Here is a 15,093-nt window from a genome sequence, read left to right on the forward strand (position 1 = left end):
ACAATCTGAGAAACGACTAAACACTGGCCAGTACATAGGTGGAAGAGTCTGTCTGAAAGAGGAAAAAGCTGATGCCAGAGGGCATTCACCAAACCCAAGGGGTTTCATCCCTATCTCTATCTCTGTTTCTATCTCTCTCTCTCTCTCTGCCTCCCTCTCTCTCTGTCTCTGTCTCTCTAACTCTGTGTCTTCTCTAACTGTAGCAAAACTATGTAATATTGTTCTCACACAGGAAAAAATATGTTATATAAAAAATATATATGTATATTTTTAAAAATTTTTTTTTTAGCGTTTATTTTTGAGACAGAGAGAGACAAAGCATGAACGGGGGAGGGTCAGAGAGAGGGAGACACAGAATCTGAAACAGGCTCCAGGCTCTGAGCTGTCAGCACAGAGCCCGACGCGGGGCTCGAACCCACAGACCGCGAGATCATGACCTGGGCCGAAGTCGGCCCCTTAACCGACTGAGCCACTCAGGCGTCCCAAGTATATTTTTGTTTTGAATGTCAAGGAGGATATTAACAACTAATTAAAGTCATCATGGGCAAATTAGGACTACCTTATTCAACCCAACTCATAAGCCATATGACATAATATTGCTATTGTTGTTATCATGATTATTATTTTTACTACGCCCATAGTCTTAATTCAACTGAAATTTACAGTTTTTTTTGGGGGGGGGTGGGGGAGGATATTTATTAGGAATTTAGGAAAGCTATTTTAGCTAAGGAATTATAAAGAATACTAAATCCTTGATAATTTCATCACTTTGCTATTTTTCCAGAAAATTCCCCTTTCCCTTTTAAAGACTGGACAAACTAATCTACTTTTTATTCATGAAATACTAAAATGGCATATTTTTAAAAGTTGCTTTTCCCTTTGCTTCCACTTTTGACATACACCTGTTATAAACCTGCTTAATACAATATTTATATTTGTAATTATTCAAGTTGATCTTTTACTCTCAACAGAAATAGATAAAAATAAAACAGTAACACATCCTTTCATTGCCTTTGAATAAACGTCAAGTAGACCTAAACAATTACCAGGGCACTTTCCCCTTGTAAAAGTGATCATCATAGAGCTGTGGCATTGTGATTCTCTTGTTCCTACTTTATATTTACTTCCTTTGTAATACATTATTGGCTGAAGTTATTTGTCAGTCTTGAGCAGCCTTTCCACTAGGAAAGCAATAAAATACTTTATTCTTTCCATTAAAAAAAGATGATGGAAATGTTTATCACATAAGTAAAAGAGATAAAATGAAGCAACTTAAAATATAATCCCCATGAAACATTAGTATAAGTGGTGAAGTGAGGACCCCTACAAGTTCTCTCCTTCATAAAAGCAATGATAAAACCGACAAAATAAAATGTCAAAACCAACTTATTCGGAACTCTGGAAATTAGCCAGAGGTTTACAGCAGTTAAGGGAGCATTTATTCAAATAAGGAGTGGTGGGAGGCTTAGTTTTCATAACAACAGAGAGCTTTGTGATGTCTTAATATACTTATTCCTATATAGGAATAGGCAGCCCTACAGTAGACTTAACAACCAATGGCCACAATCATGGTGAAGCCAATAGCTGGGTAGCCACCAGAGGAGACCAATTGGGATTAGAGTCCTTTCAAAGCCTCATTCCTAAAGAACTGTTATTTTTTTGACCATTCTGGTAGTTCTCTGTTAAGATACCACTTCTAAGACTGTCTGTATTTTACCTGACTTGGAGTTCCTATGGAGGAATAACTTCTCCAGGGATGATTGTCAAAAATAGTTACAGGGTACTGATTAGCTTTGGTCCCTGAATTGAAAAATAAAAGTTGGTGCAAATGATAGGCAAACCAAAAATTTTAAAAGGAAATGTTGAAAAATAAGATGTATGTAGAGTCTTTGAAAAGCTCTAGCATATTTGTGGGAAGCTATAAGGACAAACACGTGGATAGGCCTGTGCTTTTTCCCAGGAAAGGCTTGAGACAGCCTTAAATTCTCTTCTTGGCTTGACATTGAAGTTTTGCTCAAGCAAGAAATAAAGACAAAGGCACAATTGTTACCTGACTGGCTTAGTGTTGAAGGTGTGCCCCAACACACACACCCACACACACACCCACACACAGCACCTTTCATAAGAGATTATAAAACCTACACATTTCAGGCAGTTAAGGAAATCTCTGTGCAATCATTACTGACCACTATGCTAGCTGAGCAGAGACTCACGTGGCTAAACGTGGAAAGACTACCTTTACAGAATTTACACTTTACAGAATTAACTCTGGAAAGATGTTAAACAAGCAAAGAATAACAATATGCCCTGGAGAGGATTGAGATTTTTTTCCCAGAATTGCTGCATTATATTACTTAAAATTTTTAGGTCTCAACAATAGATTATGAGACATGCAAAGAAGTTGAAACCAGCAGTTTAGAGGAGATAATATTTATTTATTTTTAAGAGCAATAGAATATTAAATTATATTCTGTGACCATGAGGAACTAATTTGTACTGTATTATTTTTTTCATTGTACACAACTAAAACAATAAAAGCATATATAATACAACTGTTTATAGATATTGAATTAATGGCATTACTGGATTGTTATTCATATAAGAAGGGAAGTAAATGATATATACTCCCTTATCACACTGGATTTCTGCCTGGAAGTATTATGGACAGAAGTTTAAGGAATGTTATCCTTAGGAGAACTCAGTTGTAGAGATAGTAATCAGGATAGAAGAAATTAAGGTGTCTGGAATCTGAGGAACAAAGAACTGGAGAGGAGGGTAAGAAGCACAGAAGTGTACATAAGGATTCTCGTGATTCTGTGGGTGAATAATAAGCCTCACATGGAAAGAGTAAAACTCTCTATGAGTCTAGGCAAATGATGAGTCCTTAAGTGTCCATCACTTAAGGACACTATAAGATCCTATCACATCTAGGATAAGTGGATTCAACAAGGTTGCAGGATAAAAGATTAATATAGGAGCACCTGGGTGGCTCAGTTAGTGGAGCATCTGACTGGCTCAGGTCACAATCTCGCAGCTCGTGAGTTTGAGCCCCACATTGGGCTTTCTGCTATCAGCACAGAGCCCGCTTCGGATCCTCTGTCCCTCTCTCTCTGTCTCTCTCCCCTGCTTGCACTGTCTCTCTCTCAAAAAGAAATAAACATTAAAAAATTAATGCAAAAATTTATATTTATATATACTAGCAGTAAAATTGAAAAATGATATTTAAAAACATTTATAATAGAATAAAAATATGTACAATACTGGAACAATAAAAAACTATAAAATCTTGCTAAAAATATTAGGAACACCTAAAAAGTATAAAAACAGGGATGCCTGGGTGGCTTGGTGGCTTAAGTGTCTGACTCTTAATTTTGGTTCAGGTCATGATCTTATGGTTCATGAAATCAAGCCCCATGTTAGGCTCTGCACTGACAGTGGGCAGCCTGCTTGGGGTTCTCTCTCCCTCTCCCTCTGCCCTTCCCCACTCATGCACACTTGCTCTCTCAAAATAAATAAATAAAATTAAAAATAGTATAAAAAATATACTATGTTCATGGATTGGAATATTTACTAGTGATTAGTTAACTGTGCCCAAATGACTCTATAGGTTGAACACATGCTTGAAAAAAATCCCCATTCACTAGTACTTTTTGTTGAAAATTGAAGGAAGAGCTGGAGCTAGAAATAAAGGTAGAGATGAATATATATGTATATATTTATAAATATATATATTATATATATATATATTCTATACATTTAATACATACATTAGATACATGTGTGTAATTTAAGGATCTAGAAAAAGCCAAAAGAAAATGTTGGAAAATATCTCTATTTCATTTTAAGACCAGCTACAAAACTACTATAATCAAGATGGTGTGATACTGATACATTGATAAATGTATATATCAATGATATAGAATAGGTAATCAAGAAATAGACCCATTATTTGTCATTATACCACAATAAAGCTGAAAAAACAAAAAAGAAATAGACCCACACCTATACGACCGTTTTATTTTTAAAGCTGTGCCACAGAGGAAAATATTGAAAATTCAATACACTATGCTAGAACAACTGGATAGCCATAGGAAAAAATAGGCCTCAATTATCATGTCATAATATACACAGAAATTAAATTATTACCTTGCTGGTAGTAATGCTACATGAGACAAAGATCATACAACACACATTTTTATATGGCCAAACATACACCTGCCGTAAGACCCAACAGTTGTCCTAGGTATTTATGTTTGAGTAATGAAATATATGCCTACCAAAATATTTTTCACAAATATTACTAGTGAACTTAATAATACTCAATACTGGAAATAATATAGATATATATTTATAGATGACTTGTGATATATATACATTAGAAAACCACACAGAAATGAAAAAAAGAAAACAAAGATAACCAGAACAACTTGAATTAATCTCAAAGCATTATGCTGAGTGAAAGAAGTCAAAGATTTACATTAGTCACAACTCATTGAACCAAACCCTTAAAATGAATTAATTTTATTGTTTATAAGTTACACTTCAAAGAATGCGATAAAAAGATATTTTAGGGAAAACAAATACCATTATATTAAAGTTAAAGATAAAAGCTAAAGCTGAGGGGTGCCTGGGTGTCTCTGTCAGTTAAGCATCTGACTCTTAATTTCAGCTCAGGTCATGATCTCAAGTTTGTGAGTTGAGCCCCACATTCGTGGAGCCTACTTAAGATTCTCTCTCTCCTTCTGCTCCTCTCTGCCCTCTTTCTCAAAAACCAAAATAAAACAACAACAACAACAAAAAAAAACAAAAACAAAAAAACCTAAAGTTAAAAGTCTTTATAGTTTCACAGAAGTCTTTTCACTGAAATATATTTAATTTGGTATTTTAATATTTAATATTTAATACTTAATACCAATGTATAAAACAAAACATTATATGGGAAATTCCCAACAACCAATTTGATTGATTCAGATTTTTTTTCATGAAAAGTAAAATGTTTTTATTTCTTTCAACAAATGAAATATTTTTACCTAATAATGTAATTAGTGAAATCTGTTGTTTCCTTTATTTCCTTTACATACCAGAATGCAGTGACTAAATATGCTTTCTACTATAGCAGCGTTATACTAAATACATGACGTATTTGTTTCCTTCTCATTTTATATTTAGTATAAGTTTGAATACAAATACCATGTTGTACATGTGAGCTTATCACAAATATCATTATACTTTAAGTAGATTAAGAAAATGCTTGGGGTGCCTGGGTGGCTCAGTCAGTTAAGCGTCCCACTTCGGCTCAGGTCATAATCTCACAGTCTGAGAGTTTGAGCCCCGCATCAGGCTCTGTGCTGACAGCTCAGAGCCTGAAGCCTGCTTTGGATTCTAAGTCTCCCTCTCTCTGCACTTCCCCTGCTTGTACTTTCTCTCTCTCTCTCTCTCTCTCTCTCTCTCTCTCTCTCTCTCTCTCTTTGTCTCTGTCTCTGTCTCTCTCTCAAAAATAAGTAAACATTAAAATTTTTTAAATAATAAGAAATAAATAAAAAAAGATTTTATTTTCCAAGTGTAAATAATATAAAATTCAATACTCTAAAAAAATTGGTGATGTGAAACAGTTTATTCAGAAAGATTGTACTGGGGATTAATGTGTTTATTTTGTTGTTATTTATTGAACACCTAATATATGTGAGACACCAGTACTTAGAATATATCTATTAATAAGGCAAAGATACCTTCTTTGGAACTTTTTAAATACTGATGAGGATAAGGAAAAATATGATAAATAGACACATAATTTAATGTTGGAGACTCTTTAGAGCTATGAAAGAAAGAAAATGTAAACCCAGATAATGGGGATCAGCTGGAACATGAGGTTGAGGGCCAATTGCACTGTGAAATTTGATGGTTAACTGAGATTGGCAAAAAATACTTACTAAAGCTAAGAGTTTTAATTTAGAGCTTTCCAGCTTTCCTTTTTAGGATTAATGGCACTAAAGTAGAGTGTACTGACATGTTCCAGCAATAGCACGTTCTAGGAGTGGAATGGATCGATAGTTAGGGAGTGCTAGGAGAGTCAGAGAGTTTAAGTCAGGGATGGGTGTTATACTAAATATTAAATTTTAGCTTTATGTAGGATATTGGTCTAAAATCCATTGATATATACATAAATACGATGTTGGCTTAAAATGCCTTGAAAAAAATCATAAATCTGATTGTCCCTGATTCATAGAAGTTGAAATTCAACTTTTTTTTTAAATTTTTTTTAACGTTTATTTATTTTTGAGACAGAGAGAGACAGAGCATGAACAGGGGAGGGGCAGAGAGAGAGGGAGACACAGAATCTGAAACAGGCTCCAGGCTCTGAGCTGTCAGCACAGAGCCCGACGTGGGGCTTGAACTCACGGACCGTGAGATCATGACCTGAGCCGAAGTCGGATACTTAACCGACCAAGCCACCCAGGCGCCCCATAAAATTCAACTTTTAATTGAGGTGACATTTACTTCCCATCCCATATTACCTTTGCCTTTAACAAACACCTTAGCTGGTCATGGTTCTTTACCTGGTCAGGTAACCCAATCATTCATTCCTGAAGGGTCTGGGCCTTTAGCAGCCCTGCCTGAATTAGTTTGTTGTAGTTTTCCATTGACTTCAACCATGGTATGGTATACCAAGAGCCATCCCAAGGAAATTTCTGTATCCCAGACATAGTTTTCTTGACTTCTTTTGTACAGTAGTGGCACAATTTCTCCTTAGAAATGATCATCAGTCACTCCAACCAGTACCTATTCTATGCCTATTAATTCAATCATGGAGAGCCCAAAGTGGCATAGTAATAGTCTTAACTTAAAAAGAATTAATATTCTTCCTTCCTCTTTCTTTCTTTCTTTCTTTCTTTCTTTCTTTCTTTCTTTCTTTCTTTCTTTCTTTCTTTTCTAAATTCCTTAGAGTTTGTCTATTTAGAACAATGGTATATGCGAATAAGGAAATATATATGTATATATTATCAATTTTTATTCCTGTTTAGTACCTTTGTTTCAGTGTTGAATAGAAGTAGTGAAGACAAACTTTCACTTCTTTTCTAGACTTAATGTGAGAGTACTCAAAAATTTACCATTCAGCATGACATTGGCTCTGGGCTTTAGTACATTCCCTTTGAATTGTGAATTTGACTCCTAGTTTGTAAAGAATTCTTGCTTTTAGAGACTATCAAATTTTGTCAAAATCTGTTTCTTTTTTTTTGTCAAATTCTATTTTTAGTCCATAAAGATGATTGTGCATTTTTTCTCCTTGAGTTTCTTAATGTGGTTATTTTTGCATACCTAATTTTGAACATTTTGATTACTTTTTGAATATTTAAAATAGCATTGGCTATCCTGCATTTTCATTTTTATATTAATAGATTTGATTTTCCAGTTAGTTTTGAATATTTTTTTATATTTAAGAGGGATATTTGTTTATAATTATACTTTCTTGTAACATTCTTATCAAGGGTTGATAACTGGGTTATGTTGACCTCATGAAATGTGTTGAATAGTGTTTCCACCACCTCCACTTTTTGAAAAAAAAATGTGTACAAATATTATAAATTCTTAAATATTTTATTGAAATCCTATGTGAAATAATCTGGGTATGGTTGTTTCTTTAGGAGCAAGTTTTAAAGGACAAATACAATTGTTTTAACATATAATAGGCTTTCGTATTTTCTATTTATTTTTCTGAGTTTTGATACATTGTGTGGTCAAAGATACTGTGCATTTTGTTGATTATACTCAGAGTTGTTTATAATATTCTCTCACAGTGTTAATGTCTGCAGGATATATGGAATTTCCCCTCTTTTATTCCTGGCATTGGAAATTTATGTATTCTCTCTTTCTTAGGGACATTTATTAAGGGTTTATTGGTTTTACTAAATTTTTCATAGAAACATTTTTTGGTTCTAAAGATTTTCTCTATTCATGTGTAATTCTCTTTCAGAGAGTTTCTTTTTTCTTTATTTATTTTATATTTAGCTTATCCTTTTTTGTCAAGCTTGTGATAGAAAATAGATAACTTACTGTAAATCTTTCTTGTTTAATCATTGAAAGCTATACGTTTCTTATTTACTGCTCTAGGTTTATTCCACATACTGAGTATGTTGTGCTTTATTATCCTTTCATTCAAAGTATTTCCTAATGTTATTTGTGATTGATGGGTTCTTGACTTATGTAGTGAGTTGCCTAATTTTAAAACTCTTGGAGATTCTTGGGGAACCTGGGTGGCTCAGTCAGTTGAGCATCTGGTGTTGGCTCACGTCATGATTTCACGGTCCGTGGGTTCGAATCCTGCATCGGGCTCTCTGCTTACATCTGGGAGCCTGGAGCCCGCTTCAGATTCTGTGTCTCCCTCTCTCTGCCCCTCCCCTGCTTGCACTCTGTCTCTCTCTGTCTCTCAAAAATAAGTTAAAGTTAAAAAATTAAAAAAAAACCTGCTTGGAGATTCTTTAGAGGTCTTATTCTCGTTTATTTATGATTTTATTCCATTTCTATTAGAAATGGACATACCTGTATCTTTTCTTCTCTTTGGTATTAATTGAGTTTTGTTGCATGGTCCAGAAACATGAGCATTCCATACACACAAAATATGGATATTCTGCAGTTTTTTGTTGCAGTGTTCTGTATGTGTCAGTTAGATTAATTTGGTGATAGTGCTATTTGAATTTTCTCGATTTAAATAATTTGTTCCTTTTTTTTCATTACTGAGGTCAGCATTTTAAATTCTTCAAAGTCAAAGGAGCACTGTTTTACTTCTGTCTTTAGGCTTGTTATTTTTGCCTCATGTGTTTTTTAGTTACTTTATTAAATACATATACTTTTAGAACTATTATGTCTGGATGAATTTACACATTCATCATTATGAAATCCTCTTCATCTCTGATAATATTCCTTACCTTGGAGTCTATTTTGTTTAATATTAATATAGCCATGCTATTAAATTTAGTATTCACATGATACCTCCTTTACCAATGTATTTTGATTTGACGTATCTTTATGGTAAGTTGATGTTATCTGTTTCTTGATTTTAATCCATTCTGAGAACTTTTGCTTTCATTATCAGTGCTGGGTTATTTTACACTTAGTATCATTATTTATACAATTGTGTTTAAATCCACATTTTGCTAATTGATTTTGATCAGATACAGTTGTGATGCGATTCATTGTTCTTTCATTCCTAGAGAAGTTCATTTCCATCCTATACAAATTTGTTTCATCTTGAAGAATTTTTCTTGCTATTTCTAGTACTGTGAGGTTCTATTTTATCTTAAAATGGTTTTGTTAGATATAGAATTCTAATTAACATATTACATATTTTTAAACAACTTAAAGTTTATTTTGTCTTTTATTGTTACTAATGAGAAACCAGCCATCATTCATATCTTGCATTTATTTTAAGAGTCCACTTTCTCTACCTGCTTTCATTATGGCATCTTAGTTTTGATTTTTAGCGGTTTCAGTGTGATTTGCCTATGGGGATATGTGTGTGGTACTAGTAGGCAGACAATTACAGGTGAATTGTCTTGATCTAGAGGTAGGGTTGGTTTTAGGTTTTATTTTGGTGAGTTTATTTCACTTCTGTCTTTCATCTTAAACTACCCCTTAATCCTATTATGCAACCCTTATCCTTAAGGCATGATTTCTGGATTTTCACTGACACTAAGAGGTTTTTGCCAAGATCCTTTAACTCAGCAGGTTTTGTACTCCTAATCCTGTCTATACAGCTCTGGGTAGCTGCTTTCATCCCTTTTCAGCAATTTTAGCCTTCTTAATGTGGTTTCCTGCTGTGTTCCTGCAGGGTGCCTTCTCAGCCTCCTTTTCACAGAGAGTCAGCCATACTTTTGAGATGAATTTGTATATTTGATGGTTCATCCTCCTGTTTCTTTTTGCTAAGGTTCTCCTGCTTCAGTGTGCAGCCACTCTGGCAAACCCAACTTCAAAATCTGATTCTGCAATCCAGTAAAATTTCTGTATGAATTGGAAAGTTTTCTCTGTTATGTTACTTGATAATATGTATATATATATATATATATTTTTTTTTTTCTCTTAGGCTTTGTTTCACTCTGGCTTTCTGCTTCCTTTTGTTTTCTCATCAGTGTGTTCAAACTATTATATTGTATTCTATTACACTCTATATAAAATGTAGCATATTGTATACAATCTGTATTACATATATGTCGTAACATATATAATGTATAATGTATATTCATAGTTTGCATAGCTTATTACTGTTATTTGGAGAAAGAGAAATTAGGCATAATTTATTTTTTTTACTAATGGAACTTAAATTCCTGAAGATAAATTTTTGTTTTAGATTTATTTTTTTAATACAAAATACTCAATTTTAAAATTAAAATTAAAAAATAATTAATTCCTAGCATTCTTAGTGGATTTTTAAAATACAAAATGAAAAAAACCAATAATATTAAAAGAAAGCAGTGGTTATGAAATAAATTGATTATAACAATAACATACTAAATACTTTTGTCTATCAATATACTTATCATTTTATTTGGTCTAACTATAATCCTATAAACCAAGCACTCTAATCTCTTATTTACAGATGAAAAAAAGGATATCAAAAAAATAAAGTCAGTTACCCAAAGTTCTATTATTAGGAGGCAGAGCCTAGGGCTATGTTTGTTTTATAATAACAAATCCAATGGTGAGGTTCAAATACCACAGACTTTCTCTACAAAGATCTCTTGAAGTTCCTTAAAGAAAGGAAAGTTGATTACTCTGTTGTAATCAAAACAATGGAAGCACTAGAATGGGAAAAAAGAAAAGAGATATCATTTATGAAATCAGAATCTCCTACATTCTAGACCAGTATCAGGTAGTTTTTATAGTGTTAGTGAACAAATAAGAATTTTGCTTTTTGTGTTTTTTTTTTTTTCAGTGTGGGAGAACAAAATTTGAAAGTGGAAATCCTGTTTTAAAACTTTTTTGTGTTTCCTATTCTTTTAAAAAATTTTTAATTCCAGTGAGTTAGTTAACATACAGTGTTATATTAGTTTCAGGTATTCAATATAGTGGTTGAATTCCATACATCACCTACTGTTCATCACAACTGTACTCCTTAATCCCCATCACCTATTTCATGCATTCCCCCACCCACCTCCCTTCTGGTAACAATTAGTTATCTATAGTTAAGAGTCCTTTTTGGGTGGACATCTGGGTGACTCAGTTGGTTAAGCTTCCGACTTTTGATATGGGCTCATAGTTCATGAGATCCAGCTCCCACCATCAAGCCCCTCCCCCTTCATCAAACTCTGCATCGGACTCTGCACTGATAGTGCAGAGCTTACTTGAGATTCTTTCTCTCTCTCTCTCTCTCTCTCTCTCTCTCTCTCTCTCTCTCTCTCAAAGAAATAAACTTTTTTAAAAAGTCTCTTTTTTGATTTGCCTCTCTCTCTTATTTTTTTCCCTGTTGGTTTGTTTCTTAAGTTCCACACAAGAGTGAAATCATAGGGTATTTGTATTTCTCTGACTGATTTATTTTTACTTAGCATTTGTATTTTCTATTCGTAAGCACTTGGAACTCTTGGAAAAGTTCTCACTTTTTTTAATCGAATTTTTAAAAATTCACATCCAAATTAGTTAACATAGTGCAGCAATGATTTCAGGAGTAGATTCCTTAATGCCCCTCACCCATTTAGCCCATCCCCCCTCCCACAACCCCTCCAGTAACTCTCAGTTCTCTATATTTAAGAGTCTCTTATGTTTTGTCCCCCTCCCTGTTTTTTATTACTTTTGCTTCCCTTCCCATCCGTTCATCTATTTTGTGTCTTAAAGCCCTCATATGAGTGAAATCATATATTTGTCTTTCTCTGACTGACTAATCACTTTTACACCAGATGAAGTATTTCTTTTAGTGGTGGAATTTGGCACCCCTGATCTTAAATCCTTCTCTTTCACCATTTTCAAGTGAAATCTAGATATCTGGGATAACCACCCTCTGTTACAATGCCTGCACAAACACACACAGTTACACACAACCTGTGTCTCCATGCAGCATCCTCAAACTTGAAATAAATGAAAATCTGTTCTTCATCTTTTTGCTTGTCAGAGAGCAAGGGTTGAAGGTAAGAGTGGGGAAAGGGAAAAGAAGTCTGAAAATCTGTCATGTCATGCCGTGCATGCTATGCTCAGAAACATACACACATGCGCGCGCACACACACACACACACACCACTACTTTTAGCTCTGAGAGGAATGTGCTTCAAAACAAAGCAAATTCATCAATGTTAAAAATCTCTGTAGATAATGCTTCACCTGAATTACCTTCTTCAATAATTCAGATAATATCATGGTGCGATCTGCTGAGGTAGATTCTTCTGCAAGTTTTGTTATGCAAAGCTTTGTTCTTTTGGAGTTTTGGAAACTATCTTCACTGTCTTTTTTTCCCCCCTTCCTTATTGTCTTTAAATCCAATGTGCTTTCTTCTTTGTTTCATTTTCATATAACTTGGTAAAAAGCCAAAATAACTAATTTTGGGGACTGTTCATTAATTATTTTGTAATATAAAAGCTTACATTTTGAATTTCCTCTCACATCCATATTCTGAAAATAAATCTTAATCTATAATCCTCTCATTATCTTATTTGTGTAGGATAGGATTATATTTGTGCAGGGTTAATTTTGTTTCCCTGTTCTTGACTTATATGAAAAAAAATTAGACCAAATATTTAGGAAAAACTGTAAGTTTTAAATTTTATATGTAAATTAATATCATACAAAAATAGTGTCTAAAACTAGATTTGTATGATATCTGGACTGTTTAACAAACATTTCTACAACCGTATCACTAACATGTTGAAGAGAATGGCTCTTTGTTGTTGAGCCATTGAATTGTTGAGTCATTCAATGTTTTACTTTGCACAGGGTATAGAGATACATGTGATTAATTAATTTTATATAGTAATTGAAGTGTTTTTAGGACACATGAGCTTATTGTAATAAGATATCAAAGACAGGTGTATGTTTTCAGTTTTGAGTTCTATCATCATGGTACTCTGGATTCATTGTAGGACATGCACAAAAATTACATTAGATAGTCTCTGGATAAGGACATACTAACTAGACATGAAAACTAGACAGTAGCAACAACAATAAAGCATGAACTTGCCAAATGCTTGCATCCAGATGTCCCATATATCACTCATCTCAGCATGCTTAAAGCTTAGTTTATGACAGCTCCCCCCAAAAATCTATTATTTCGAATATATACCTGTCCATTTGCAACCTTGATGCCAAAACCAAAAATATGGTTCCTATTCTTGATACCTTCTTCTTTCTCAGATCTCATTTCAAATTGGCTAAAACCCCTGTCTTATATTTCCTGATTATTTTTCTAAAGCAGGCTCTTCTCTCCTTCCCCACTGCTACCACCTGGGGCCAGATCCCCCTAACTGTTATGAAAACTTGTTAGTTGAGCTCTTAGACTTCAGTTTTGTTAGTGTCTATTTCATTTCCACAACAACAGTAAGTTATTCTAAGGAAAAGGATCTGTGGTTGTTCTAAAAGAATGCCAATATGAGACTGGTTTATATTTCAAAATGTTTGATAACAAGAGGACTTGTATGTGAAACTGCATTTGTATTATGTTTGTAATTAAATATTCCATCAAAGAATGGAGGAGACTATTTGAAATGGGTAGAAGAGTTTTAAATTCCCATAGGAAACCCCTTGGAGCCATAGCTGCTAAGAAACATGTCTCACCATTTCTGCCTCTTGCTCAGATCCCTTTAGCAATGCCTCATGATTCTCATGTAGTGTGGTTTAGAAGACGCTTTGAGACCTGACATCTCCATCAACATCTCAGTTTCTTAGCACATCTCTTCCTCTACTTGCTCTGTCGGCATCAGACAAATAGAGCCACTTGCATTACTGCGAATAGGATACAACCTTTAACATTGTCTTCTGTCTAGAACACATTCCTGCACCTCCAACCTGGATCATTCTGCAGTGATTAAAAATGACAGACTTCAGCTATACTGTACACTTTTTTTTGAAGTTTATTTCTTTGAGACAGAGTGCAAGCAGGGAAAGGACAGAGAGAGAAGGAGAGGGAGAATCTCAAGCAGGCTCTGCACTCTCAGCACAGAGCCCAACATGGGACTCAAACTCATGAACCCATGAGATGATGACCTGAGCTAGGCCAAAATCAAGAGTCGGACACTTAACCGACTGAGCCACCCAGGAACCCCTATATTATACACTCTTAACAGAACCCTAATACCTAGTAAATTGAAACTAAAAGGAATTTGTGTGTGTATACGCACATATATATTTAATATATTTTTATATTTATAATAAAAACATAATAAACATATATATTATCTATAATAAACATATATGTGGTGTATGTATATGTGTGTGTATAATGCCAACATCTATGCAACTAGTTATTTACCAAACTCTAGCTATATTTTCCAAAATTTTGTCAGAAAGAACAAAAGAAGGAAGAGTAAATTCATATGATCAATATAAGAAAATAGAACCAGAGAAAGAGACAAAAAATTTTGTTCCACTGTAGTCACAAAGCTCTGTTTGATGACCACCCTGAAGAAAAGTATTAAAGAAGGAAGCTGGGGGGCACCTGGGTGGCCGAGTTGGTTGAGCATCTGACTCTTGATATTGGCTCAGCTCATGATCTCACAGTTTGTGAGATTGAGCCCCATGTTGGGCTCTGCTCTGACAGTATGGAGCCTGCTTGGGATTCTGTCTCCCTCTCTCTCTCTCTGCCCCTCCCTTGTGCGAGCTTTTGCATGATCTCTCTCTCTCTCTCTCTCTCAAAATAAATAAATATTTAGAAAAAGAAGGAAGATGTGGGTGCTTGGATTACTCAGTCGGTTAAGCTTCTGACTCTTGGTTTCTCCTATTTGTCTCTGTGCTGACAGGGTGGAGGTTGCTTGGGATTCTTGCTCTCCCTCTTTCTGCCCCTCTTCTTCTTGTACTCTTCCTCTCTCTCTCTCTCTCTCTCTCTCTCTCTCTCTCTCTCATTCTCTCTCTCTCTCAAATAAATAAACATTAAAAAAGGAAGGGGCTCCTGGGTGGCTCAGT

The sequence above is a fragment of the Panthera tigris genome, chromosome A2 (genome assembly GCF_018350195.1).
Source record: "Panthera tigris isolate Pti1 chromosome A2, P.tigris_Pti1_mat1.1, whole genome shotgun sequence".
Lineage (NCBI taxonomy): Eukaryota > Metazoa > Chordata > Mammalia > Carnivora > Felidae > Panthera > Panthera tigris.